At 47.6% G+C, this 18,291-nt stretch overlaps 1 protein-coding gene across 3 annotated transcripts in view; it reads left to right on the top strand.

Annotated features, from left to right (window-relative positions):
- Spock1 (SPARC (osteonectin), cwcv and kazal like domains proteoglycan 1) overlaps positions 1-18,291 on the top strand; it is a 454,175-nt gene that overhangs the window by 142,774 nt on the left and 293,110 nt on the right. The gene's annotated exons all lie outside the window — the stretch shown is intronic.

The raw sequence follows: 18,291 nt of genomic DNA, 5'->3' as shown, positions 1-18,291 counted from the left end.
AGAGAGCTGGTCTATTTCCAGTCTAGTTCCGGACACTGTAGGAGAGAATAAGTAGCTGTGGGCTGGAGGACGGAGGTTCAGTGGAGTCAGCCAGGCTTTGGGACCCATCACTCCGCTAGGCAGAGCTATGCTGCCAGGCTCAAGGTTTCCGGCTGGGAATCAGCAAGGAACAGACCTTTGCCCCAGTTTAGGATACTTTACACTGGCAAAGTGTCAGATTGACCTTTGTTCTCAGGCTTAACAGAGGCAGAGAAAACTTCACGCTAGTACGGTAGCTATTGTCTTTGAGAATTCTTGGTCACTGTGCTACCTAAAGGACAGGGTGCTGTATTAATCCCATCATTAGTTGGGTAATGCATCCTCTCATATGCAATTCTGTGTATTTCTAGAAAATAACTTTTTTTTTCCACGAGTAGAGAGCATTTGTACAAATACATATGCCTCTTTGAGCTGGGGATGGGTCCTCCAGACTCTTAACAAAGAGGTTCTTATGAGTCTTGTGCGTACAGAATCAAACGCATAGGCTTACCTGTTTCAGAAACTGGTTTACAGGTGCAACGTGAGGCTTATCATTTCTCTCCCTATTCCAGGCCCAACCCCCATCTAGGAGCCAATTAATGATCGAGCAGAGGGTGTGCTCGGTGGAGAGAAGCCTTCACCCCCTTCTGGACCCTTAATTGCAGGAACAGCCAGGGTTCCTGCTGGTGGCAGTGGCTGGGAGTGTCACCTCCCGAAGCACCGTTGGGTTTTTCTGTCCTGCTGTCTGTATCCGTTCCTCTGCAGGGCCCTTTGCCAGTTGCCCTCAGTTCTTGGTCGTGAAAGCAGAGTCCATATCCGTGCAGAGTTTGGACTCAACAGGGAGGTTTAGAAGAAACACAGACAAGGAGTCCCTTGTTAGCAAAGATGTCGCAGGCCTTTTGCTGTGCTTAATTTTTTGTTTCTCCTGGGGCTGCAAGTGCCTGAATACAGACTTGAAACAGTTAGGAGCAAATGATGTGGCTCCTTATGTTCTGTGTTGTTTCATAACTTGCTTCCCCCATATCATTAGCTACTCAATGAATGCATTTCTTTTACAGTTTTATGGAGGCCTAATTTAATATTACAGCATTAGCCTGTTTAAAATGTGCAATTCGGTAGGATTCAGTCAAATTTCCAGGTTGTACAATCATCACACATTCTAATTGGGGAACATTTCCATCAATCCCCAGAAATCCAAGTCCCCATTTCTCCCCCCCCCCCCCCCAGGCAACTGCTGTGCCAGGTTGGGCCTCTCTAAACATGGCCCACAAGATTGTACGCATGTACCAGCCCAAGCCGTGATGGGGGTCTCCTGGGGGACAACACTGACATGCTGGCTTCCCAGCAGTGGCTGGTTCAAATGTTACAGGAGATGCACCCCTGCAAGGCCCTGGGCATCGCATCTAGCTGCCGTGTGCAGCTTTTTCTCCACGGAGAGGCAGGACCACACAGGTGTCTCTGGGCAGGATGTGAACGGATCTGAGCGTCCAGAGGGCAGAGATTGCAAATGTCACCATGGCCAGTGGGAAATTGAGGCGTCTTCTGTGAGCATCTCCTTGACCTCTGCAGGGAACACCTCTCAGAGTCTGGGCTACTGCCTCACTCGGAAGCAAAGACTATCTTCTATTGATTGATTTTCCTTATGAAGGTTATCTCTGAAACCAGAGGACCGGGAAAAACATTGTCTGATTCATAAAGGAACAGGGCAAGAAGCATGGGGCCCGATTCCATGACATCCCTTTGCTCTCCTTTGTACTTGGCTAATAAACTTTCCTCAAACCATTCAAATATGTACTCAATGCCTAGAGGACCCTGCCCCCACTCCAGAAACCACCCTCAAACAAACCTTACTACAGCGTTTCCAGCTTGGCTGCCTGGGGACAGGAGGGGAGGATGCTGCTCCTGTTGGCGGGAACACTGCTCAGACATTTCAAAGAACACTTTTAGAAAGTCTCCTCTTTATCTCAGCAGAAAAGAATCTCACTTGGATGCCTCTACACTTTCTTGTTGTGAGTTCACGTTCTGGGTCTGCACTGTTTTGAGGCAAGCTTGTCTCCTAGAATCCGTTCTGGGGAAGATGGTGAATTCTGTGGAGCTCACGGTGTAAGGGTCACATGAACAGAGGGAGGTGGTATGACTTCTGGCAGAGATCCCAGGGAGGGGCGCACTGGTCCCCAGTGAAGCATCATTTAAATTCCTCTATTTAATATGCTTGATTTTAATAATGGTGCTTTGGACACTATGCTACTACATCTTGCCACTGTTGAGTTTTTTCTTTCTTTCTTTTCCATGGAGGAGCAGAAGCCCTTTGGATCCATCTCCCCACATACAGTGTTCACAGAAGAGCTTGTGTATTTGAGGATGTGCTATATGCATGCCTGTTGTTTTCAGAAGAGCTGATTCTCGGCTCTGACCGGATTTGAGTGGCTGCCTCTGTGTTTCTAGGGGCTGGAGTATCTGATGTGTTGCATACATTACTGCCAAGTACCTTCAGAAGCATCTGCTCTGGCCTGCCTGAGAACTCCAGGCCTGGGGATGCCGGGAAAAAAAAAAAAAAAAAACCAGAGGGGCTCCCGGCACAAGGGAGGAATATCTTATTCATGGGCCAAGTGAGAGATCCATCAGCACTCAAGTGCTCAGGCACGGGTAGTTGGCAGGGAGGTATGCGGTAAGTCAGACACCCCAGGCTCTGGAAACAAAGGCACAGGGGCTGTAATCTGGTGCCAAGGGTTTGCTTTTCTGCAAAAACCTGGTGTGTCCATGTTATGTTATGGCATTGTCAAATATCTGAACCTAGTTCTTAAATCTGGCATTCAAATGTGCCGTTAGCCTCAGCGTTAGCATTAAAGTTCAAATGTGTGCCTTCCCTCGTGACTCCATGCTCTCTCGGGTGCTGGTCCTCAGGCATGCTCTGTGCACCCGAGGCCTCTAGTGGGTTCCACAGGCATCAGAGTGCCCAGACTGTGTGGTAACAGTACAGCCTCCCTCAGTCACGTGCTCTCCATCAGGGTGTTGCGTGGTCAGGTGCACTGGTGATTGCCACCTGCAGACCTGTGCAACTGAACTCCCTCCTCCTCGGCAGCCCTCCTGACTCCCTCGGGTGCTCTGCCACCTGAGTTCTGTAACGTGGTTCCTGCATGTTGCCTGGTCTGATTTGGATCTCATTTTGGTCTCAGCAGAAGCCCAGGGGGACCCGCTGTGCCGGGCAATGTTTACGCTTTGGGGTGTGGAATGAATGCTGCTGTCTTCATCTCATGCCTGACATGGTGTCAGGTTCTGCGTGGCCAGGGACAAGCAGAGATGAGCAGTGAGCCCAGAGAGGAGCTGCCAGTTCTGATACTGACATGGGGCACGAAATAGAGGTGAACTACTGAATAGAGTGTGGGAAGGGAGGAGGGCAGACTAGTCCAAGGAAGTGGGCAGGCTTGAGAGGAAGGACATGGCACGTCACAGACAGGGAAGAGCTGAGGCTTGGGGCGGGGGGGGGGGGGCTGGGAAGAACGTGTGGAACTGGCGAGGCAGCAGTAGTGAGCTGGAGGGGCGTGTGACTTTAACCTAGAAGAGTGACATAATCTGAGTTACAGAGAATGCTAATCCATGCACAGATGAGATGGGAGGGGGCAGGAGGCAGGATGAGCGCCTGTCTGGAATGTGACAGAGGCAGGGTTATTGGAGCCAGCCTGTGTCTTGTGAGGCCCTGGCAGGGTCTGGTTGTGGTGTTTTATGCCTAGGAAATGCGCTAGGGCTTGCTGGCCACCCCAGGCAGGCCCTCCACTTGCAGAGATGTGAAAGTGCTGGCCTTGGGGTCAGCAGTTACAGGATCTTCAGTCACCCTGCTGGCCCTTTTACTCAGACGTTTGGACTCAGCTAGAGCAGTCTCAATGTTATTTTTTTAATAACCAAGTGAAAAGCAGGCCTCCTGGGAACCACTGGGAATCACAGCAGATGTTGGGAATGATCAGAGCTTTGCCATGGGACACCGGGGCCTTCCAGTCCCAGTCCACTGCCATTTGATAATTGTAAGACTTTGGGCATGTCCTTGGATCTTTCTGGCTCTCATTTGGTTTTTTTTTTTTTTTTTTTTTTTTTTTTTTTTTTTTTTTTTTTTTTTTTTTTTTTTTTTTTTCAAGACAGGGTTTCTCTGTAGCTTTGGAGCCTGTCCTGGAACTAGCTCTTGTAGACCAGGCTGGCCTCAAATTCATAGAGATCCACCTGCCTCTGTCTCCCGAGTGCAGGGATTAAAGGCGTGCACCACTATTGCCCAGCTCTGACTTTCATTGTGATGTCAGGTGGATTACATGGTATAGTAGGCATGGTATATGTCATGGAGCTGGATCAAGAAACAGAATGATGAAAATCACCGTAGTTTAGTAACACTTGGCACGTGACTCTTCAGATAAGAGTGATAATTACCAGGTGAATGTAGGGATGGGGAGAGTCACATGGCTTTCCTTGGCAAACTAAACTGAAAGGCTTTGAGGGCTCCAGAGGAATCATGGGCCGTTCTGAGCATGGCCTCATCTCTCCACTGCCTCTGCTGTCCCATAGCTCCTCACTGTGTCCTTATTGAAGGGTTGCACAGGGATGGGGTGGTTGGGTGTGTGCTTACTATTGGGACTGAAGACAGGTTACATGCCTGATTCCACCATGTGCATTCACTTGTGATTTTTTGCTGTCTGGAAGATAGCAAACTTAGAGCATTGTCATGTCTTAAGATCAGAGAGAGATATGGCTTTAAAACAAATGTTGATCGATGTAAGGAGTGAGCTGAACTGGCTTCTGCTAACCTGACTGGAGATCAGCGCCTGTTTGCATTGTGGCTGAAGCCTTTGTAAGAAGGAAGAGCAGAAAATCTGCCAGGGTCAGAGCCCTCCCCTTGAGTTGCCCTCCACCGAATGATTTCCTCCACAGCGTCTGGGCTTCTTTGAGTTAGCCAGGGGTGCTGAGCAGAGAGAGAAGGTGGGTACATGGCAGGGACATAAATAATACGAATTGGGCCCACAGGTCATCTCTTAGGTCCTGTGCTCTGGGCAACTCATCACGATGAAAGAGCTAATTTTCAGAAGCAGTGCCCAGTGAAAGGCCTGGGAGAGTAGCAGTGAGGTCCCAGCTCAGCTCTGCTGCCCGAGGGGCATGCCATAGAGGCTGGGCAAACTCCTGCCGCGCAATGAGGAATCTCCGCTGAGTTCAGGGGAGACTGGACATGGTGAGGGATGGGAACTGACAGAGGGAGGCAAATAGAGATGAACTCCAGAGCGGTGGTTTTCCCTTCAACGCGTGCTCAGGCTCTGCCAGACCTTTAGGCTGGCTGAAGACAGCACATCTCGCCCATCCCTCTTCACATCAAACTGCAGGATTGCATGCAAGGTTGGGGTGTCTTCACAACTGCAGGATTGCATGCAAGGTTGGGGTGTGTCGGTTGGATTTCTGTGGTGACTGGCATCCGTCTGTATTCATCAGCTTTTTCCCAGAGAAACAAAACTAGTGAGAGGCAGGTAGATAGATAAATTAGATAAATAAATGATAGACAGAAAGATGGTAGGTAGGTAGGTAGACAGACTAGACCAGTGGAAACCCCCGGTGAGTACAATCATGTCTCAGAATTTGCTCCCACTTACCAGCAAAGGGCAATTCAGCAATCAGCTGGGTGTTGGGAGCAGCAGAGGCTGTGACGGGCTGATGCTCCTTAAATGGGGTCACGGCTGCTGCGGATAATGGATGGTTAGTTCCAATGTGTGACTGTAAGTGTCCATGAGAACAATACAGTTATGTTCTTTTTATTCTTGATGAGATTTCCCCCTGTTGATTCTGTGGCTCGAGAGTGCACAGGATTTTGCGGATGATGAAAACCCACTATAGAAAAGGCAGCTGGAGGTGCCTCCCTGCTCTGCGCTTGCGCTAATGCCAGCAAGTACTCACCGTGTCTGTAGGACTTGTCTGCCATGCGGATTCATTTTCTTTACATCAGTGCTGGAACCTGTCTATTATGGTACACCTAACAGAGGAAGAAATCAAAGCCTGACCCTTTGCTTTGTCTAAGGCTATATAGCTTGTTATAGAAACCAAGACTTATATTTAAACAATGTAGCAGCTTCTTGGGATAAGAAACCACGAGATATGATTTAAATAATTGTGATAGACTGGGGATGTCTTCAGTTTCTTTTCTGTGAGTTAAGAGCAAATGCTTTAACTACTGGTGTCCCCTTTCCCTGGCTGAGAGGGATATAACTGTGCTGGCTCCTACCATCGTCACCAATATGTAACTCTCCGGTACTTTATGCTAACTAGCTATTTATTCTCCTTTTAATCTTGCGAGTTGTTTGTAAGATTGTGAAAGTACATCTTGTTTCCTACCACCAAATTAAAGCATCATGACGAACTTCTATGTTATTGATAATGTCAGTCCCATGATTGGGATACAGAAAACAGTATTAATCATTACTGACTGTACTTGGTGCAGAGCCAGCAGCACCGGGGCCCTGTGAGACTGCTCTGCCTCAGTGTGGAGCTAGGCTGGAAAATTGGTGTTGTTCCTGAGGTCGGCTCAGCCACAGTGCTCGTCCGTCCCCTATGCTAGACAACACAACACTTGGGTATTAAAAAGTCCCATTTAAGTCAATGATGAATGCAAATTACTATTTTTTAGGATTTAAGTGAAGTGTATTCAGAGCAAGGCTCTTTTGGACACCATCTCATCAGAGATAATGAGGTTTAATGCAACATGTATTGAAATGCACCCCATTTAAGGACATCCCAAGAGAAATTACATGGTTGATTTTTACAATGGGCATAAACACAAAGGGAGGATAGCCGAACGAAGTCAGGTAATCTTTGGATTAAAATTCTGAGCAGAGAAATGGCATCTTTCATGAAAGGTTGAATCTCCTGATAAGCCTCAAATTGTATTCCCACCTTATTTAAGAATATGTGTTGGCAGGTTTAACAAGATCTTGGCACATTCTAATTTGAGATTTATTACAAGATGTGTGCATGTTTAATAGGGGCTTAATTATTCATATCCACATCTTCCCGACAGTAACTTACCTCAGCTTCACATAAATTCCTGGCACACCAGGGGATATGGGCTTCTGCTGTTAAGAGACCCAGTGGAAGGAAATCAAATGCAGATGCCAGACTTTACCCAGGGCCACATCTCTGCTCAGGCTAGCGTCCTTGGACATGTGATCGTCCCCACGGTTCTTCCACAGCCCAGGATGAGGACACAGCCTGGCCATGTGAAAGAGCTTTGACTCTCAATTCAGGCTTCTTTGAGGTCAACTACAGGCCTGTCTCAAGAGCTGAGAGCTACTGCTCTCATGTCTTACTGTTTCTTGGCTTCATGGATTTTCTTTTCTTGCTAAGGCTTCCATCAGAATGTTGATGAAGATGAATTGAAACATCTGTCAAATGGGGTGTGAGTGTGTGTGTGTGTGTGAGTGTGTGTGTGTGTGTGTGTGACATGGTGCATGTCTATGGGAAATGCCGGCCTTCCATTTCCTCTCTTGCAGTCCTCTTTTCCACGAAGAGGAGTTACCACCACGGAGTGGCGGTTTTTTAAACAGAAAATGAAGGCAACGTGGATAGTTGAGGTGGAAGGGAATAGGTTGAGGAGCAGGGAGGCATTCAGCTGTGGTTGGTTCAGTGTGACTTGGCACAGCCCCTTTCGAGATCACCTTGTTGAGAATCGTGTAAACCAAGAGGCTCTGTGCTTTCTCCCGCCTCTGCTTTACCTCCGGCGTGCCCATGTGATCTCCTACGCTAGGCAGGGAAGCTCTTTACCACGGAGCTGTATACTCCCAGTGTTCTCATTATTTTCTACCTTTGCCTCTAAAGTAATTTTCTCAAAGAGGCCATAGCTAAGTGTTCTGCATGCAATATCAGCAGCCATCACTCTGTGGGCCGTTGATCTGGCTTTGTTTTCTGCACAACTCTGGTCCTCTCTGGCATCGCTAAACATAGGTGAGTCTGTGTGCCCATGTCCACCATGATGTGTCTTGTAAAAGGGGAGGGACTTTTCCTAAACCCCGCTATACCCACAGCAGAGCACCATTTTATATGGAAGGGGCGAGGAATAATTGTTGGATGCTGCATTACAAGCTTCTTGAAGACCTTCCGGTTTGGTGGACAAGTGGAGAGCTGGGCTCTTGGGAACACATAGGCAGACGTTACACTGACCATGACCACGAGTGCTCTGAGAGGGAGAAATGTCTGCGTGCAGAGCTGGCTTCTCTGACCAGGTGTGGATGAGGCATTCCACCCTGGCCTCGCTGTCCAAAGGACTGAAGGCAGAAGGGCAGAATCCATGTCCTCACCACAGAAAGGTGACATATTTCTGGTTTGAAGGCGTGCCAGGGAAGGGAAGGATTGATCCCAGCACTTGGGGGGCAGAGGCAGGTGAATCTGTGAGTTCGAGGCTAGCCTGGTCTACAGAGTGAGTTCCAGGACAGCTAGGGCTACACAGAGAAAGCCTGTCTCCCTGTCTTGAAAAAAAGAAAAAGAAAACAAGAATATACTGAGAGATTGTACCATGGTGAGTAAGTAGGTTTCTATTTAACCAACAAATTTTACCCCCATTATTTCAAATGCTATTATTAACTCAACACATTTTTCTTTTAAAATCTTGTATCAATCAAAATATTAAATTATTTTTGACAAACTCCCCCAGGCCCTGTACTCTGCCCCCGCCATCTCTCGATTTTTCTTCTCATAATAACATAGTTCTACCAGTTTGTTGTCTGTAGTTACAGATGCACTGTTTACACGTGCATGTCAAAGCATGACACTGGACCGGTGTGTACACTCCTCATCTTGTTTGGGAGTCAATCACCAGATTTGCTCACACAGCTCAGTGCTGCTGGCACTTTACCTTCTGTCCCTTTGGGGGCTAAGTTTGGAATGGGGAGACGTGGCTGTGAAACTGGCTGTGCTCACATTCTTCAGAGACTTCCTTTGTGTGCAGGAAGTACAGCAGTTGTCAGCGTTGGGCTGGTGAGTGAGTGGTACAGCAAGCTATGAGCATCTTCATGGGACTGGTACTTGAGCTTTTCATCTTACTTACCCAACCTGCTGGAGAGCAGCTCCCATTCTATCCCTATCGCTGCAGGGAACAAATCCTGCGGGGATGGTGATTTCAATTATTTTGCACAAATTCTTGGTGGAGGGAATGCTTGATGTCATTTGTACCTAGGATGTGGCTAGCTACGCTTAGGACTTTTCATCCCACAAACCTTAGGTACCCATCAGGATGCCTGTGCTTCTTGCTGCCAGCTCCACACTTAGTCCTTCTCTTAGTGAGGGTTTCTAGTTCTGTGAAGAGACACCATGACCACAACAACTCTTACAAAGAAAAAAAAAACATTTAATTGGGTGGTTTACAGTGTAGAGGTTCAGTCCATTATTATCATGGCGGGACATGGTAGCGTGAAGGCAGACATGGTGCTGAGGAAGAAGCTGAGAGTCCCACATCTTACAGGCAATAGGAAGTGAGCCATCTCACTGGGTGTGCCTTGAGCTTATAGGAGACCTCAAAGCCCTCCACAATGTCAGACTTCCTCCAGCAAGGCCACACTCCTCAGGAGTGCCACTCCCTTTGAGGACCGTTTTCTCTCAGACCACATGGTCCCTCAGAGGGAATTGGGGGACATGAGAAAAACAGGAGCCACTGAATCAACTAAGCAGGGCTCATACAGCTCACAGAGACTGAAGCGGCAAGCACGGGACCTGCACGGGTCTGCACCGGGTCTTCCCAGTATGTGCTGTGGCTGTTAGCTTGGTGTTTCTGTGGGTCTCCTAACAGAGGGAGTGAGGACATCTCTAACTCATTTGCCTGCTCTTGGGACTCTTTTCCTCTTGTCAGGTTGCTTGCCTTGCCCAAACTTGACACGAGAGATTTTTACCTTGTCTTACTGTATCTTGTTTTGGTGTGATTGGGGGTTGACCTTGGAAGCCTGCTCTTTTCTGGAGCCAGAGTGGTTCTGGGGAGAGGGGAGGTAGAGAGAAGCTGGGAGAAGTGGAGGGAGGGGAAACTGTGGTCAAGATGTATTGTATGGGAGAAGATTCTATTTTCAATAAAAAGATTCTCTTAGAGGACAATTTGCATTATTGGGGATGAAGTCAATTCAGTGTCTAGTTGGCTCTTATTTTTCTTCTTTTTCCTTATTCATTTAGCCACTCTATCTTCTGTTTGAGCAATTAATCCTTTTACATCTAAAATAACTGCTGTTAAGAAAGGAGTTACAGTATGTGCGTGTGGGTGGAGAGTGGAGGAGGCGTTACCATAGAGGCTTATGTGAAATAGTCTATATTTCCTATAATTCATTTTAAGCTAATAACTTGAGTCGAACACAAATTTTATTCTTGATTTCCCCTTCATTTTTGTTATTAGTTCACAAATTCTATCCTCTTAGTTTTGTATCCATTAAAATATTTTGTAGTAGTTTGGTTTTTTTTTTTCCCCTTCTGCTTTGGAGCTCACAGCAGAATTTAGGGCTGTTTTCCGGAGGGGTGTTGCAGAGTTCTGGATCTGGCTGTGCGGCTTTCCACTGTGTTCTTTATGTACTCTGTGCTGTGGTCCAGTGCCGTGTCTTTTCGGCTTGAAGGATGCTCTGTGACCTCACTCTCGGCTTCTGTCTGTCTGAAGAAGTCTTTACTTCATTTTCATTTTTGCAGTATCGTTCTCGCTGGTTTATTTCAGTTCTCGGAGTCTCCTGTCTTCCGGTCCACCAGGCTAAGGCTGAGAAACACAGCCGCAGCCAGTGGCCTCCCTTATACACAACTAGTCTCTCTTCCCTTTCTTTTTTTTTTTTTTTGTTTAGAAATTCTTCTCTGATTATGACCATTTAATTGTCACAAGTGAAATTTCCATGAGTTTGTGCTAGCTGAGATGTGTTGGACTTCTTCAAGCTAGAGATAACTATTTCTTGTTTTCATGTGTTGGATTTTTTGGCCGTTCATTAAAATTTGTTCTCTTCTATAATTTTTATAAGACACAGAGACACACCATATATCCCTTAGATTTTCTATATTCTTTTAAATTATTTTTTCCTCCTATGACAGTAGAATTTCAGATAACCTGTCTTTGGGCATGCTTGATATTTCTATTGTCTGATTCTACTGTTGAACCAGCTTTAGTGAAATCCACTAGTATCTTCTAGAACTCTGAAGCTTTTGGTCTTCTTAAAAATTTCCCAGTTATTATTAATTTTCTTGTTTTGTTTGTATCATTTTTCTGTATTGATTATCTTCATAATGGTTCTTTAAACTTGTTTCCGGGAAATTCATGTACTTCTCTCTCTTCAAGAGCATCCCTGAGGTTTAGTTTCTGGGTTTCTTTGTGGGCCTTTGTACCAACACATTTGAAAAACAGTGGTCTCTTGGTCTCTGTACCCCCATCCCCTATCAGACCTTCTCCTGTGCCCAGCTAACTATTCTGGGATGCCTTAAACATTTTCTAGGGAGGTGTTTTCTATAGGTATGTACTGGGATTTCCAGAACAGTGGGGTCGGTCTGTCGAATGAGTTTCTGAGTTAGCTTGCCTCTGAATTCTCTCCTGTTCTCTGGCTGGATCTGTCAGTAGCACCCTTCGCTCAGCGGACCTCTGAGAGACTGGATGTCATAATCACCTTCCACCCCAGCAGATGAGCCTTATCTACAGAGCGTGTTTCTGGCTTCAGCAAGCTTTGCTGGCTTTGCCTGTGGATTTCCAAGCAGGCCAAACAGACCATTGAGAGCAAGTTTATAAGGAGCACTCCTCCACGGCGTCTGCTTCAGTTCCTGCCCTGAGTTCCTGCCTTGGCTTCCCTCAATGATGGGCTGTACCCTGTAAGCCACATGAACCCTTTTATCCCCCAAGTTGCTTCTGGTCCATGTTTTTACCACAACAGCAGCAACAAACCAGAGAATCTGATAGCCCCACATCCATGTGTTAGTTCCTCCTGGGAGCCCCGAGTCAGGCAGGATGGCAGTTAGTGGCAGGATGTTAGAGAGAAATCACAGTTGGCCTTTGTTCTCCCTCAAGCTTCTCCTATCAGATATTTTCTCTCAGCGATGAGAAGAAGTAACTGGGACAGTCACTCAGGTTTCTCTCCTGAGGGGGGAAATCTACAAGTTAGACTCTTCCTCTGGGTCATAAGCTGTTCTGGCTTTGGGAGAGAGGCTGATGTGACAGGAGGGGTTTCCTCCGCTACCCACTGGGATGAACTTAGTGGTGGCGTTGAGTTGTCTGAGGTACTGTGGATTCTTAGCTGACTCCTGGAGTTCTCCTCAAGGGGTTTTACATTTTGCCATCTTGTTAAGTCAGTATTTTTGTGGTTAATGCTATATGGGGCCTCCGGCTGGAACATCTCGTAGCTGTTGCTCAAACCTCATGGTTTTTCACAGTGTCTATCCCAGCATCCCCTGCTGCGCTATCCCAGCATCCCCTGCTGCGCTATCCCAGCATCCCCTGCTGCGCTCTCAGTCAGTTCTTTATCAATATTTCCCCTGTATTAGAAAGACTAAGGAATTAGTGGGTGCTTCGTTCGAAAGTAGTTGTGGAACGTTACTCCCGAGTCAATTAAAGGGCCGAAGAATCTCTGTCACCGAGTTCTCTCAGATGTTTCAATAGAGATTTCCTTCCCAAAACAGTTTTTCTTGTTCCTGTGAACTTTTACTCCCAGGAGAGACGACTTAGAATTCAGCTGGGTGGTTTTTGTGAGGTCTCGCTCAGGCTTCATCACCTTCATGATATACAGCCTTGGGACACGTCTGTGTGTGCCCCCTCCTTTCTCTGAGGCGTCTGTGTGTGCCCCCTCCTTTCTCTGAGGCAGAAACTGGGCACATTTCTGCTGAGAGGGAGGACATGGGTTGTTTCAGGATTTAGCCCACAGCTGCATCAGTTGGCAGATCTTGGGCGCTAGCGTGTGAGGTGTGTATTTATGCCTGGGAACGGATGAAGTTCTACTCCACACGGAGGAGCAGGAGAACTGGTCAGCAAGTCTCTATCACAAGATTCTGCTGCCCTTGGCAGGATGTTTAGGGGCTAAGAAAAGACTTTTATCAAGCAGGTGAAATGTAGAAGACAGGTCTTGCTGTGTTCTGTCTCACATGCTCTATGTTTGGAGTCCCAGCTCTCCTCACGGATACCCTACTTGTTAAAGAAGAGCCATTAAGCAATGAGCAATGATGACTGAACTTCGATTCTCATTCCACCAAGGAGCAAGTTTCTGGACACCCCCGGAATCTGTGTTTCTGCTTCAGATACAGCTGGGCAGCTAAACTATTATCGACTTCACTATTCACCAGAGACCCACAGCAGGGAGAAGAACCTTGACTTTCCCGCCTCTCTTAGAGGCAGGTTCCTGGGGGTGGGGGGGCTGAGCAGACAGACCCAGCTGGTCTTTCAGGCCTGCTGCCTGGAAATAGGAATTCCACTTGCCATTCTAGACAATAGAGCCGCACTTTTTTTATATTTTTTTTTTTTTTTGGTTTTTCGAGACAGGGTTTCCCTGTAGTTTCTTGAGCCTGTCCTAGAACTAGCTCTTGTAGACCAGGCTGGCCTCGAACTCAGAGAACCGCCTGCCTCTGCCTCCCGAGTGCTGGGATTAAAGGCGTGCGCCACCACCGCCCGGCTGAGCCGCACTTTTTAATTATTGTTATTATCATTTAAGTACAATTTTTTCTTTCCTCTCAGGTAGTCAACAGCTAGCAGTTTAAATGAGCCAGGTTTATGGATGGCTGCAGAAATCCTCTCCTTTCGAAACCAGTATCTATCCATCAGTGTCCGTGTGCCACTTTTCTGCCGAGACAGCGGGGACACAGCTCATCAGAGTCACCCCAGCGGAGTGTTGTGATGGGAAAAGAGGAATAGATTACATATTTATGTAGTCTTTGAAAATGCAGGGCGACAGCAAGATGGCTTGTAACATATGCAGCGACATCAAATGATTCTTAACCTTCCCTGCTTTGCAAATGTTTGGCACGTATACTGGTGCCCACATGTGGTGTGTGCTCAAGACATTAATGAGACTTTAAAAATAATCAAATTAAAAGTGCTTTTCCAGTCCACATTCTGGTGAGCTTCAAAATTCCCCTCCAAAACTAGAAAGAAAAATATGAACAGAGACAGGAAGTTATAACTATGCCGGCTTTCGGCTGATGGAGCTGAGTAAGAGCAGGGATGCCCATTGTAACCCAGTCCCCTTGTATTCTGTCATTGGCAGATGATTTTTTTTTGTCACAAATGCATCCATTGAGGGACGGAGGCAGTTTTGCAGTGATGTGTGATTTCTGTAGCAGTTAGACTTTTCTCTGATCCTAGGATTGGTTTCCAGACCTGGCGACACGGGCTGCCTAAAGATTCTTGAACAAATAATCTTTCTGAGAGGTTTTTATTGACAAGGACAGTTTGACTCTGTTTAGCTGTGTTCATACTATCAAACTTAGGTTTGTCTTTATCCGACGTTCTCCCTCACTTTCAACAAGCCACTCTACCTGTTCTTGAGCCCCACCCATGCCTGGTCCACTAATGCCAGCGCTCTCCAGTGTCTTATGCTGGTCTATTAATGCCAGCGGTCGCCAGTTTCTTACACTGGTCCGATGCCAGCGCTCTCCAGTGTCTTACACTGGTCTCCTGACGCCAGTGCTCGCCAGTGTCTTGCACTGAACTAAAGCAGCAGGGATATAGATCTTCGACAAACCTCCTAAAGGCCCTTAAAGGGGGACCACCAGTTCTCTCTACTCTCATACTGTGGCTATGCAAAAAGAGAGACAGGAGACACAAGGTCCCAGCAGCTTCATGGCTACCAGAAGGTTGGAGCAAAGGGACTTCATGCTTCATGAGTCCACATGCTCTCCAAAGTCCTGGGTGTTTGTCTAGCTGTAGCTGATGGAGGGAAAGAGCTGGGCTGTGGTTGTGAGCTGGGGCTTGCCTCCCACGAGACCCTTTGGGAGATGGTTTTTTTCTTCAATCAGAGGTAGTCAGCTCTTGAAAGGCCCAGTTTCCTGGACCTCCCCTTTCCCTTTGTGCTGGTCAGCCAAGTGTGACAGATTATGAAGCTGAACTCCCACAAATGGGATGATAAACAATTATCACTTATTTCAGGAGTGAAAGACAGAGGCCATCTTGGCTGAGTGTACTTTTGAGCCCTAGTTGGGTACTGGCACATTCGTTTGGAGAAAGGAAATTGTTTTGCAGAGTTACTTTCACCTTATTCTTTCCCCAGTACTTGAAAGCAGTTCTGTCAACAGTGAACTGGGGGAACTACGATGTACCCAGAGCCCGCAGAAGGATGGGCACTTTGATTTTGTCCATGTTTCCGTGGAAGAATCTTATCAGTGTGGAAAATAGTCTGGGACTCAGAAGGCCGTGTGTTGTCGCCCCTATTAGAAGGCATGACCCGGAATCTACAGAGCAGGTAGATTTGCTCTCCACTGGGCCCCTGGAGCCTATGCTGAACTCAGAAATGGTATTATTTTAATTGTTAAGTGCGAAAAGCGACAGGTTGTAAATTAGGGTAATTGAGCTGCAGAATTCTGGTTTCCTGCAATTTAAGATTCTATCCTAGGCTGAAATGAAATATTCAGAGAGCAGAGGAGTTAGAGAGGAAACCTGCAGGGGAAAAGTTTGGCTTGGAATAAGGTCTTAAAATTCCAGGGATTTAAAAGTATAGGCTTCTGCCCAGGCCTCGGCTGCTGGGTCCAGGTTGTTAAGTGACGAGCTATGTAAGCTGTGAGCCTGGCCGTTAGCCTGGAATGTAGCATAGGGGCTTTAATCTGGAAGGTTCTTCCGGCCTTAGCACTTTGGGATGGAAGCTTTGCTCTAGGTTCTCTCACTCAATGTCATCTTGCCCCTCATGGCAATTGTCACAGCAGAAGGAATGACCGCCTTAGGCACCCAGTAACGGAAGCCAGAAGCTCCTTTCTGAGAACCCAAGGACTGGCTGCAGCCAGCCAGCCGTCCCTCAGCTGGAGCCGGCTCCTAAGCCTTGGTGCCTCTGCATTTTCACAAGTCTGGACCACTGAGAGCACTAGAAATGTTGGCTCTCGGGCCCCTTTTGCACTAGCCAGTTACATACTGACTTCCTGCAGCTGTCTCAGGAGGATTCATATGTATAAGAAAGCCTGAGATGCGACGAGGGGCAGCTAAGAGGCATGGGTAATTTAATACATCTTCATGGCAGCCTGGATGGAGTATGTTTGTATGGGGAGACAGACCCCATGTCTGCTCTAGGGGAGCTCAGTGTCTAGGGAGACCATATGCCTAACAGTCACAAATGGAGAGGGCCTCCAACTACCAGGACACCGGTGAGCAGAAGCCCCGTGTGAGGTTGGCTTGGGTGTGCAGGTGGCCTTTCTATCATTGGCAAAGCAGAGTGGAGAGAAGTTGAGAACCACAGCCTCTCCCAGCTCTGGTCTCCTCAAAAGAGAAGGCACTGGGAAAGCCGTTTTCCCAGGGCTGGTAGCCTGTTTGCTAAATGCACACTGAACTCATCCTCTACAGTCATCACCGCCCCTGCTGCAGAGATGCAGTCAGGTCCCTGCGCTCACAGCCTCCTGGGATGAGAGAGAGAGGAGGAGGGAGTCACAGCCCACCCGGTGGAATCTGAATTGCAGAGCACAGAGGCTAGCTTTGCTTCGGTGCAGGCTGACTTGTGGAAGGCTTCTGCGTAGACGGAGGTGGACTTTTAGCTGAGATGATACAGCTCTCGACTGGCATAGCGCCTGCTTTAGCTGTCAGTTCCTCGTTCCTGCCTGAGGTGCAGTGGCCAAAGATCACCCCATGCAGCAGAGAATGGGGCTCCAGGGGTTTGGTGGGGTATGCAGGGGGAGGCTTAGGTCCGAAGGATGCTGCTGCTGGAAGATTGCGGAAGTAGTCGCATCTGGGACATACAACAGTTTTAAATATTCCCAAAGACAGTTAGTCTCTGCTGGGTGTGAAGACCCAGTCACTCACAGTGGTGGACAGAGAGCTTTTAAATGCAGCTGATCTCACTAGAGCCAATTAAAGGCATAGCGCTGGCTGAGGCTGCCCTGGGAGCTTAATTTATGGAGCAACTGTTGAGTGCTGAGCTCAGGGTGAGGTGCACAGGGGAGTGAAGAAACAATGGAAAATGTGGTCCAGGCAGAGACCCTTAAATATGGCAGGATCTTGTTTGTCCTTTACAGCAGAGCCAGACTGTAAATCAGCCCCGAGAGATCCCGGCCTGGGATAAACACTAGACATGTGACCAGCAATACTAACTACTTTTCCTAGAGAATGGAACGTGTTTCTGACCCCATGCTGGCTGCTTTATCGGTGACATTTCTAATTAATTTTAAAAAGATCCCCAAAGCAGGTTCTATTATCTGTTTTGTACAGGCAAGGAAAGAGCCTCAGAAAGCTCGTTCCTGGCCGAGCTGAGATGCCAGCCTTGTCAAATGCTAAGCCCCGCTTCTTTTGACTGAACCAGATGCTACAGTTAAAGCCAGGCCTGGGGAAGCTGGTCAGGCCACTGTAGGGCCAAAGGTCGCAACTTTGGGTTTTGTAGGCCTCAGGGTTGATGAGCCGTGGAAAGACTAGTGATGAGCACTAGAGACTAGTGATGAGCACTAGAGACTAGTGATGAGCACTAGAGACTAGTGATGAACACTAGAGACTAGTGATGAGCACCAGAGACTAGTGATGAGCACTAGAGACTAGTGATGACCACTGGAGACTAGTGATGACCACTGGAGACTAGTGATGAGCGCTAGAGACTAGTGATGAGCGCTAGAGACTAGTGATGACCACTGGAGACTAGTGATGAGCGCTAGAGACTAGTGATGAGCGCTAGAGACTAGTGATGAGCACTAGAGACTAGTGAATGAGTACTAGAGACTAGTGATGAGCGCTAGAGACTAGTGATGAACACTAGAGACTAGTGATGAGCACTGAACACTAGTGATGAGCACTAGAGACTAGCTGCCTTAAATGAAGCAAGCCCAGCAGAGGGAATGCAGAGGCACTGTGTTCTTTCAGGCTGCTGGGCTTTGAATAATGTGCAGCCCTCACAGAGAAGCCTTGGTGGATGGGCTCAGAGCCTGAGTCCAGGTTTTATTGGGTTATTATGGAGGGAAAAGAAGAAAAAGAAAAGGAAGCCTGGATGTCTGCAGGGGTTGCGTTCAAGATTCACCTGGGAGGACAGAGCTGCACCAGTTGGAGGCCATGCATTGCCCTGTGGAGAGTTGCTGTCCACTCCACCTCTGTCTTTACTGGGGGCATCTGTGGAAGGTGCTTGATTTCCCCAGGATGTTGAGTCTGCAGAACACTAGGTAAAT

The sequence above is a fragment of the Arvicola amphibius genome, chromosome 6, assembly GCF_903992535.2.
Source record: "Arvicola amphibius chromosome 6, mArvAmp1.2, whole genome shotgun sequence".
Lineage (NCBI taxonomy): Eukaryota > Metazoa > Chordata > Mammalia > Rodentia > Cricetidae > Arvicola > Arvicola amphibius.
Note: the sequence above shows the minus strand (reverse complement) of the source record. Positions and strands in the feature narration are given on the sequence as shown.